This window comes from Peromyscus eremicus, chromosome 13 (genome assembly GCF_949786415.1).
Source record: "Peromyscus eremicus chromosome 13, PerEre_H2_v1, whole genome shotgun sequence".
NCBI classification, from domain to species: Eukaryota; Metazoa; Chordata; class Mammalia; order Rodentia; family Cricetidae; genus Peromyscus; species Peromyscus eremicus.
Genome location: NC_081429.1, coordinates 28162402 through 28174210, shown reverse-complemented (window position 1 = coordinate 28174210; position 11809 = coordinate 28162402). Strand labels below are relative to the sequence as shown.

General features: G+C 41.5%; 1 non-coding gene across 1 annotated transcript; it reads right to left on the bottom strand.

Annotated features, from left to right (window-relative positions):
- On the bottom strand, positions 1-104 carry LOC131923752 (U6 spliceosomal RNA). Its single transcript, XR_009382686.1, has one exon. It is a non-coding gene; the product is annotated as a U6 spliceosomal RNA (small nuclear RNA).
- Positions 105-11809: the final 11705 nt, after the last annotated feature.

The window sequence follows — 11809 nt, the reverse complement described above, 5'->3', positions numbered from 1 at the left end:
TTGAATTTTATACTGATGAAAGATACACTTTCATCCTTGTGCAGGGGCCATGCTAATCTTCGCTATCGTTCCAATTTTAGTATATGTGCTGCCGAAGCGAGCGCAAGATACACTTTCATATAAGTATCCAATATTTAACAAAAAGTGGAAAACCTACAGTAAATATTATCAAGCTGCTCATATTTGTATACAAAACTATTGTTATTTTAGTTTTATAAATATAACATGATTGAGTGGTAAACTTTATTAAATGCACTTGGTCAATTGATTTTAAGGGAGTGTATTGGTTTCTATTCTCACCCCCAACACTAAACATTATCACTTACTTATAAAACTTAGAAAATATAGAAACAAAACCATTTAATTCTTCTGATTTAAATTTTGGTAAGTATTCAGGCAGTTGAACACAGCCCAATTTAGAAATTGTAAGTTGTAAAATCAATCTGTCATTGTGTATTTATACACACACATATGTATTTATATATACACAAGAATCACGTATGGATATGCATCTCCATATGTATAAATATATGTAAATATATATGTTACAGATACCCACATGCACATTGTAGAGAAACTGGAAATGTAGAAACCTAGAATAAAAAATATTTGGCTAGATTATCTTTAAGCTGCATGCACTATGACCGTAATGTCTAAAATTTCATATCTAAAGCTATAGACAAAGTCTTGAAAGAGGAGGCTAGTATTGAATTCATCTCTGATGAAAATTTTTTATTCTTAAATAGAAATGTTAGTACATTTTAATCTAATAGAAATCCACCTTGAAAGAGAGGACACCTATTATTATGTGCACAAATAAAATCTACAACCACAGCTCTAAGGATAAAGAGACTTTCAGGTAGCATTTCAGTAAACATTCCAATGACATTTCACTCATGCTTTGAGTTGTATTTTGCTTCATCTGAGAACAAGTAACTAGAAAGTCAGGGTGCTAATTCAGGAGTGATTGCTGCCCACAGGTGCATCTTGTCCTCAAATGTATCACTGTGTTTACACTTCTCAGCTCTGACAGTCCTCCATCTTTCACACACAGGGTAAAGTGCCTACAGCTACTCTTCCAAATTCTTAGAGAATACAAAAAGTGTGTGTGCTGAGTCCTCCTAAGACTGGAGCATTTGTCACCCAAGCAGTCTTTTGTAAGCATGCTTTGGAAGGAAGTTCTCAGACTAGATATCACTAAGGCTATTTCTCAGAAGCAAATTCTAAGGATAGGATTCTCAGAAAAGCAATGTATCTGTGGGAAACCTCTCCTCATGTCCCCTCAGAGAGTATTGGGAAGTGTGACTTGGAAAAGGAAGAGCCAAGCAAGGGTACAGCGTGAAGCCCAGCTCAGCTACGGGGAGCAGCTGCGGTTGTTATATCAAGTTGCCAAGAAGTCACAGTTTGGTTTTCTGTACTTGTCAGTCATGGGTTAAGGGGTGCCCCCACCCCCACAGGGGCTAAAACTCGTGACAGCCCATTCAGGCAGCAAAGAGAGTTTAGAACGCTGGAGAGGATGCTACCAAAAACTAGACAAAAGTGCTTGCACTTGGGATTGGAAGTGCACTGGGATGCAGCCAGCAAGCCAGTGGCTGAGAGACTGGAGGCCAGGGGAGTGGTTCACAGTGAGTATAGGGCAAGGCATCAGGGAAACCCATGTTTTCATTCATATCAGCAGATTCTCCATGGCTTCAGTGCCACCATTTCTCATTGCCACCATAGACAAGGGAGGACTTTTGGGTGTGGGAGGGAGATAATGTCAATGATAACCTAGACCCATATTTCTGCCATGTTTGACTAAACACTTTGCATGTATTTCTTTGTTTCAGGCCACTGTGTTATAAGTCGCTTTCTCCCAGCTCATTCAATTAAGTTGCATCACAGCTAGATCTTCAATCCTGGATAGAGAGCAACTTCCTTTTCTTAGTCACTGTGTATAGCTGCCCCCAGGTGTATTCTCTAAGGCTTGCAGATGAAGCCTCTGACTTAGTCTTGCAAAGGAGAGGATTTGAGAGGACCAAAGCTTTAATAAAGACAAGCGAATATTCTTAGGGTTTCATTTCCTGAACAACATTTACCATGGATTGTTATTACATGCATGTTTTTTTTTCTTGTTTATGGTCTTCACTGCTTCAGTTATGTCAACCACTAGAGCTGAGTTCCAGCTGTCAGTCCACTGATGACCAATGTGTTGTGAATCAATTAGTGGGTGGGTCAGGTTCTCTTCACCTCCCAGAATGCTATGGGCCATAACAATGGGCTTCTCTTTTTGCCTTTTGAGAATTGGAAGAATAGATTTTCTATACAGTGACTGTGTGAAAAATGACACATCATTTAGCTTCTCAATTCCTACTATCAATTTCCTAGTGAAAAGAAGGGATAATGGAACCTTCTTCAAAAGGTGTTGAAATTCTTCATTGTGATAATTATACAGAGGGTCTAGTATATAACAGGGCTTAAAAGTATAGAATGGCATCAGGTGCAAAAATACAGTTGCTGTGAGGGTAGCTGGGAGAAGAGTTTGTGCTTTTCTTTTGAGTAATTAGATGTGCAGTTTTTACCAAAGGTTTGCTGTGGTTTGTAGATGGCTTTAGTCTGTTCCCTAAAGCTTCATATGCTGGAAGCTTTACCTCCCAGCCCACCCTAATGTGACAGTGTAAAGAGAGGGCAAAGCCTTTAGGAGGTGAGGTAATTACCCATGCAAGGTAACTGGGTGATAGGGTATGCTTCTTGGAAGAGATCAAAGTAGTTGCAGTAGGAACCTGATTAGTTCCCTTGAAAATGTGATTTTATAAAGCAAGGTCACTTTGGACAATTGATCTCTCTTTTGTATACAGTGTTTCCCTTCATGCTTGTCTGCCATATTGTAATACAGACATGAGGGCCCTTAACACAGGAAGAACTGATAGTGCTTCTTAGTCTTGGATATTCAGCCTCCAAAACTGTGAATTAAATACATTTTGTTATAAAGTGCCAAACCTCAGGAATTTCATTATAGCAATGTATTTTATTACAGCAACAGACTGATTCAAGCTTCCCCATGGGCTTTGTCTCTATTGACCCTTTCTGAACCTTGACGTGGGCCACGTCTTTGAAGGTCATGCCTATGTCTTTGCCTTGTGCAGAACCTTAATCTCACGTAGCCTAGAGTTGACAGGGGGTTCCTGCGCACCCTCTCCTGCTTCCATCATCAGGTGGAAGAGCTGAATTGTATGTGTTGTCCCTTAGCCCCACAGTTTAGCTCTTGGGGAGATTCAGGTTCCTGATAGTACTTTCATTAACCACTTAATACACCCAGGAGCCAGGAATACTGGAGGCATCCTGTTATTATCAAAGAGAAAGTATGTCTCAAGTAGGTCAAAACATATTTGTTTCCCTACTCTTCTGTCCATTCAGAGTAGATTCTTGCTGCCATGGTAACAGAGACAAGAGCAAGTAAGAGTTTTTGAGTGCCCTAGACGCTTTTGTACAAGGAGAGAAGGAAGGTTGAACTGAAATGTGGACTTAAAATGAAATATCATTTTCATCTGCCTCTCTCTGTAGAGGGCAGATGTCATGATTATGCCTGAATCTATTTTTCAAAGTAAGCATAGTCAGTCCTTGGATTTGAAGATTAAATGTAGAGAAGTGGAGAGAAAAGAGCTCTCTTGCTCCTTCACAAAACATTTCATACATGGTTTTCTTCTGGGGACATTTTCACTCTTGCCTGTAAAAGGGACTCAACACACTCAGCAGTTTGGAGAAAGTTTAAAATTTACCCCCATTTCTTGCTCTCTCTCTCTCTCTCTCTCTCTCTCTCTCTCTCTCTCTCTCTCTCTCTCTCTGTGTCTACATCCATCTCTCCCTTCCTCCCTCTCTCTCTGTATATATATTTAATTTATTTTGTGTGTATGTGTGTGAGGGGTATACATGTACTATTCTGCATATGTGGAGATCAGAGGATACCTTGTAGGAGTCAGCTCTATCTTCCACCGTGTGGGTCCTGGCGATTAAACTCAGGTCTGCAGGCTTGACAGTAGATAACCCTACTAGCTGAGGCATCGCATTGGTCCCTGGTCTTTATTATTTTAAATATAAAATGAATAAACTCTATTAAGAACAGATGATTTTTGGATAAATAAGTGAAAAGGCTTGAATTTGGTTTGGAGTTTGGTGGAAAGTGAGTTTTACTTACATATTGAACTGCCTCACCTGCGAGTCTCCCCTGCATTTGGGCTAGGCTTCTTTGCCTCTGCCTCAGCACTGAGGTTCATATCTGTGCACCCATCCTCTCTTCTCAGTTCTGCCATTTCCTGTTCATGTTTTTAAGATATATCCAACACACAATCACTCAACACAGTGAACTCTGGGCATAGTGTGACCTTCATATCCCCAACAACGTGGGCTTAGTGCATCTCACTTTGTAGTCTCCATGACTCAGCCTGTTCCCCTCAGCCTACTAGGAGCAGAGAGATTTCCTGATTCCCAGTTACTCTCTCATTCTGGACTATAGTTTCTTTCTTCTGAGTGTGTGTGTGTGTGTGTGTGTGTGTGTGTGTGTGTGTGTGTGTGTATGTGTGTGTGTTGGATAATAGACTGAGAGTTGCCTCCAAAAACTTGAAGTTGGGGACTGGGAAGATGGTTCAATAAGTACAGGGATTGCCTCACAAACATAAGGACACCTAGAAATTATGTAAAAATCCAAGAATGGTGACATGTCCAGGGAAGGCAGAGATAGGAAGATCCTTGGGACTTGTTGGACTGCTAGCCTATCCAAATCTGCAAGTCCTGGGTCCCAGTGAAAGACTGTGTCTATTCAAACAAGGGGAGTTGCTCCTCCACTCACATATGCACCCCAACACGATCATGCTCACATATCTACATACCCCCATGTCCTCCAACAATATCCCCCAGAAACCTGAGGTTGGAGGCCTGTAGGGTTGGAAAAGGTTAGGGTGAGAGGATCTGAGCAGAGAAGATGGAGACTAGGGGGTGACTATGATGCTGAGGCAAGCAAGGAAAGGTAAACCAAGCAGGTGCTGTCAGGCTGCAGAACTCAGCTGGCCTCCGGGATGCTCCTCTTCCTGGTTGTGGAAATGGGGCAATTTAACATTTTATCACCAATTTCCTTATCTGTAAAATAAAATTGGCCCTACCTCAGAGTGATTTTTTTTTTTGACAGGGTTTCTCTGTGTGTAGCTCTGGCTGTTCTGGAACTTGCTCTGTAGACCAGGCTGGCCTAGAACTCACAGAGATCCACCTGCTTCTGCCTCTTGAGTGCTGGGATTAAAGGTGTGTGCCACCACCACCCAGCTAACACCTAGAACGATCTTAAGTATAGGAGAGAATGTTGTATACAGATTCCTTGGTGCTGTCACTAGCCCATGCTAGGGGCTCAATAAACTTTATTATAATTTGTTAGCCTCATCAGCATCATAGAATAATTTTAGTTATGTGCATAAGATGCCTCTTAAGAGAACTTGTTCATCTAGGTCATGCACCTTCATTGTTAGATTTTAGGAACACAAAAACATTTCAAAGTCTTAAATAGATTTTCACTTGTGACATTTTATTGAACATACTTAAGAGGCTGGGATTTTTGAAGGGCAAGAAAAGAATTTGAAGAAAATATGTAAAGCCAGGTACATACGTGTAAATAGGAGTCTTAAGCTGAATATCTGAACCTGTCCACCAAGCTGTGATTTTTGTTGGAAAAAGCTCCCTCCCTCCCATCCCACCTCTCTCCTGCATAGGGGGATTCCTCACTCTCTCTATTAGTTTTATTTTTTATTTTTGGATACAGGGTCTTCCACTGAGCCTGGAGCTCACTGGTTGTCTAGACTGGCAGGAAAGTGAGCTCCTGCTTTCACCTGTTCCTGCTTCTCAATGCTGGAGTTACAGGTGCATGCTGGTCTTTTAAAAACTGTGGGTGCTAGGGATCTGACCTCACGCCCTCATTTGTACACAGCAAGTGCTTTACCACTAATCCATAACTCCCTAGCTTTACTTCTCATCACAACATATATACTTTCATAGCAACCTGAGTTTAGACTTTTTGGATCCCTTGGTGGTAGCCTTTATTGGGAATGTAGAGGAACAAGAGGATAAGCCTTGATCTTTGGACTCTAGGCCAAAAATTTCTGTCTTGCAGGGACTTATGTAGTTATCCCTATTTCTATTCTATAGAACATATGTAGGCATCCCTATTCCCATTCTGTCTGTGTACCATACCCAAGCCTGTGTTCCACCCTCTCTGGGAAGGACCTGTTTCAAAAGTCCTGCAAATCAGACTTGAAGGTGGTGGTCTTGTGAGTTTGGAGGCCCCAGATACTCCGAGCAAGCTATGGGGAGAGAGAGATGAGTTTCAGAGTGCACATCCCTTTAATTCTGCATGTTTCTTCATAGATAGACACAGCTGGACCAGCATCAGAGTAGAACCAGAACCAAGGATTCTTTTGCCTGAGCATAACAAAGATACTTCCTACTACCAAGGAAAGTGAAATCTGATAATTGAAGCATGTAAAAATTCTTGTACAAGTTAATGAAGGACTGATTAAAATATATGAGTACTCTGCATTAAATAAAACTAACAATGCATTATTGCAATTATATTCTAGTAGCAGAATGGCTTTTGTAGTATCTGTATGTCATTGACTGTGTATAGTTTAATAAAGTACTTTTATAACCAATACCATATGTTGCTGAATTAATTAAAACCTTTTTTGGGAGCTGGGCGGCAGTGGAACACACCTTTAATACCAGCACTTGGGAGGCAGAGGCAGGTGGATCTCTGTGAGTTTGAGGCCAGCCTGGGCTACAGAGTGAGTTCCAGGAAAGGCTCGAAGCTACACAGAGAAACCCTGTCTCAAACAAAACAAAACAAAACAACAAAACAAAACCCAATAAACAAAAAAAAAACCTTTTTTGGTGTAGCCTAAAATATGAGTTATAGATTTCAAGAGTTCATTTACTCATGTGACAAATATGTATCAGGAATTTCCTCAGTAGGTACCGGTGATGTCCTGTGATGGGCACTCTTGGTGCTATTAATAACAATGGGAGAGTAACGAAGAGTGTGGATCTGCAGTTTATTAACACTGACACAAGACATTGCATTGGGGATTCAGGTTTAGGGATGGAAACATCTAGAAGCTTTCTTTCTTTCTTTCTTTCTTTCTTTCTTTCTTTCTTTCTTTCTTTCTTTCTTTCTTTCTTTCTTTCTTTCTTTCTTTCTATTTCTCCCCCCCCCCCTTTTTGTTTTTGGAGACAGGGTTTCTCTATGTAACAACCCTGGCTGTCCTGGATCTCACTCTGTAGACCAGGCTGGCCTCAAACTCACAGAGATCCACCTGCTTCTGCCTTCTGAGTGCTGGAATTAAAGGTGTGTGCCACCATGCCCGGCTCATCTAGAAGTTTTCTATATAGGATTATGCTGAATATTGGATGACAAAAATATTTATTGATTTATAAAATTCAACAAATCAGTATTCCCTATGGTCTAATTACCTTGCATTAGTCCTACCTGTCAAAAACTCCGTTAACTCTTAGTGTTACCATGATAGTAACCAAGCTTCCAACACATGCATCTTTAGAGACATACTTATACTCCAGGCTTGACCAAAGGTAAACACCAGCGTGTCTGTCCAAGGATGAAGGAAGTGGATGATGAACAATGACTGAAGACAGATCTTAGTGCTTAGAATATCACTCATGCTCAATAAAAGTTGATAAGATATTAAATATAAAATGTTCCTCACAGGCTCATGCTTTCTCCTTATCTGGGAGAGTTCTCTTGGGAGGCCATAGAACTTTTAGGAAGTGGGGTTTCACTGAAGGAAGTAGGTCACTAGGAGTGAGACTTGGAAGGTTAGAGCCTTGTTCCTGTCTCATTCTCTATTTCCTGGTCTGGCATAATATGAACATCTGTATCTTCTGCTACCACAGACTAAGCTGCTTAAACATGCCTCTCCCTCAGGATGGACCAAAACCCTCTGAAATCATGAGCTCCCAAAGCCTTTCTCTTCTTAAGTCCCTTAAATCAGACATTTTGGGCATTGCAATGCAAAAAGTAACTAATTCAGATACTGTAACCTAATGCTGCTGACAGAGGCTTGTCACTAAGATTTAGCTTTCTGATGCTACTGGTTCTTGGCCACTAGTGTTCTGCTGGCCATTAACTTAGCTGTTGATTTGCTTTTGCTTTAGGGCTGTGTATACAGATGGGAAGTGATGGGAAGTGACGTAAGGAGCATAAGGGAGTGAATATGTGGGGTTGTGAGGAGTTAACAGCAAATTCTCATTTAATGCACAGGCTTATATTTTAACCACATTAGTGTTCTTTCACCATTTATTTTCTGGTTAGCATTTACTACCTGCATAAACATCCTCCTGTAATTTATTGAGAGCTTGTCAATTTGAAAACAGAGGGGGAAAATGCACAAAGATCAAACCATTCAAGGGTCAAGGCAGTGACTTACTATTACCATCCTTCAAGTATCTTCTAGGGCTGTGAGAGGTCAGACAAGTGAGGTGCTTACCTTGCAGGCGATAGTTACCTTCTTCCAGAAGTGACAATAGCATCTCTTTTATCCCCATGGTACTGAAATTTTTAAATTCCTCAGGCATACATATCAAGTCCGTATTTCATCTGTAAGGATTATATATGTTTAAATAATTTCTCTTTTTAAAATATGACTGCTCTTGGAAAATAGATCTTAGAATACTTTCAAGCCTGCCACTTTATTTTTAATATCTTGCTGAAGTCAGTCACACTGAAGAATGGAAATTGGGGCGTGGGTAGTGGATGTGAGCTGGCACTGGGAGAATGGTCTGAGGAGGTCCTGAGTGCAGGCTTCTGGGGCCATCAGGACCACACAAAGGAAGGAAGGGAGATAGCATGGAGAAAGGACACTGCTAACATCTTTCTAGTTTTGCCATTTTGTCTTAGACCAAACCATGTGAATGGTTTAAAGTCATGAAATGCCTCCTTTTCCTGTCAGAAGAAACAGTTTGATAGAAGAATAAAAGGCATCCCCTTTTCTTTTTATGTATGTTTGTGCATGTGCAGGTGTACTGCATTCATGTGCTTGCATTTTTGTGTGGGCAGGTGCATGTGTTTTATATTTGTGTGTGTACAGGTATTGTTCATGTGTTGGTGACTATTTTCACATGTTCCTGTGTACCTATGTGAACATATATGGGTATTTGCATGTGTGCAGGTATATTTGTGTGTATGTGTTTGTAGGCATTTTCCTGTGTGCAGTTGTATGTGTGTGTATGTGTGTGCATGTGTTTGTGTGGAGCCAAGAGGGGCAATCTCATATGTGGTTCCTGCTCAGATGTCCACCTTGTGTTTTGAGACAGGTTTCTCAGTAGCCTGGGATGGGTTCCTGTGGTGGTTTGAATAGGTATGGCCCCCATAGACTCATGTATTTGAATGCTTGGCCTATAAAGAGTGGCACTATTGGGAGGCATGGCCTTGTTGGAGTAGGTGTGGCCTTGTTGGAAGAAGTGTGTCACTGTGGGGTGGGCTTTGAGGTCTCTTAAGCTCAAGCTATGCTTAAGGTGGGGGAGCGTTCAAGATTTAGAACTCTCAGCTACCTCTCCAGCACCATGTCTGCCTGCATGCTACCTTGCTTCCTACATTAATGATAATGGACTAAACCTCTGAAACTGTAAGCCAGCCCCAATTAAATGTTTTCCTGTATAAGAGTTGCCATGGCCATGGTGTCTCTTCACAGCAATAGAAACCCTAATTAAGACAGTTCCCTTGCCTGTTTTACCTAGGCTGGTTGACAGCAAGTTCCAAGGCTCTGTCCCTTTCTCCTCTTCCAGCACTAGAGTTACAAGCACATCACTACTTTTTTCACATGGGTTCTGGGACTTGAACTCCATACCTCATTCTTACATGGTAATCATTTTACTGGTTGAGCTAACATCCCAGTCCCCATCCCACCCCTCTTTTTGAGTGCAGGTTACAGCGGTCACATTTTGATAAAGTACAAAGGAAATAGAGTGGGCCTCAGATCCTTGTTCTTACTTTGGCTTACCTTTCCTCCGAACCACAAAAGGCTGGAGAAGACAGCAGAGGCACTGGTCTTCCCAAGAGTCTTTGAGGTAATCATAAAACTAAGGTCACATAGACTCGTCACAGTTTTGTTTGTGTTGGGTAGCGGCTAGCACACTGTCTTAGGGTAGATGAGGATCTTCTGAGTTACTGAGTTATTTTAACTCTTTGAGAGGGAATGGTTCCTTGGAGGAAATTTAAACCCATCTCCCCTCTTTTTTTTTTTTTTTTGAGTTGGGTCTTGCTAAGTAGCAGAGGCAGGCCTTGAGATCATCCTGTCTCTGACTCCTGAATGCTAGGTATTCTAGGGGAGCCTATACCCTGCTCTTTGAGATTGTGTTTACAAGTACAGATCCTGGGATGATTAAGATGAGCCAAGCACCTCCACTCACTTCCTTCTCATGTTACCTAAAGTTCAGGTTAAAAGCCCTGGCTCTCTGAGCACAGTAGAGTAGGTTTGGCCTCCTATTCAGTATGCCAGTCACCAAATGGTGCTGCGCTGGAAAGACACTTTATCAGGGTGGCCATGAAGGGAAGACTAGATAATTGGATTCAACGATCCCAAAGTAAGTCTTTGAGAAGCTGACAGGAACTTTGAGATTTTTCAGAAAAGCAGAACAGAGGCAGTGAGTGAGGGGTTGCATGGCCTGGGGTTCATAGCTGACAGAGGAGGTCATCCTGGTGAGGCTGCATGGTCTGGTTGATCGTTATCTCAGGGCTGGAAGTCATCATTGCTTGAGGGGACAGCATTATCCCCAATGAGCCCATTGAGAGATTTCCTTAGGGGCCAGCCTGGGTTTCCATCATGGGATAATTGCTGCCTTTTGTGTGTGTATGGGCAGATGATGTCATCATGAGGTGACCTTGTCTAAGACCTTGTCTTAGTTGCTTGGGGGGTAGTTTGAGGCCTTTGTCATAGAGACATTGACTGATCAGATTTGTCATTACTAGAATCTTAGGTAGCTGCAGAAGGGAGTGACTGAAAAGGAAAATAAATGAAAGGTAAAGTGGAGACAGAGAGGAACAAAGTGGGGTGAGTTAGGCCAGTGACTGGCTTGTCTTTGTAGGAAAAGATGTCCAGGGACCACTTCAAATGCTCGGTCTCACAGAGGGCTTCAGACTCTGGGAAACACATTTTTCAGCTTTTCCAAACTATGTTGTGTATGTAAAGACTCAGGAATGAAGGTTTTTGTTTTTTAATAAATAAACTCTCAATGGCAGTGATTTGCAACAATACTCAATGAAAAGAACATTACAAGCCTCAGCAGAAAGGGATTAGTTGAAAGCATGGTTCCCTTCTCACTTGCTGTATATGCCTGGCTACATGTCTGTGTTCTCTACGCCTCAGCTTTCCCTCCCAGCATGTGGATGATGATGATTACGGTGGACCCAAACAGTGAGAACAGTGATAGGCATTTGATGTGCACAGTGTAGGCAGGGCCTGGTACTTAGGGAGTATGATACAAGTACTCCCCAGCTTGCCTCTCTTCCCTCTCTGTCTCTGTGCAGAGGCAGCACAGAGCAAAGGGGACAGTTTCCAGTTATCCATAAGTATAACATTTTTATGTTGAAAGGTTATAACTGGAAATAAGTAAACTGACACTTACAAAGCACTTAATCTAGTCTGACCATGAAGAAAGTGATTATGTGATTGCTAAACACCAGCTTCCCTATTCATTTCTGAATAAATGGATAATGATTTTATTTCTTATTTACATTACATTTGTAATCTTTGGGTTACTTTAAGCATGTAACTGCACAGAG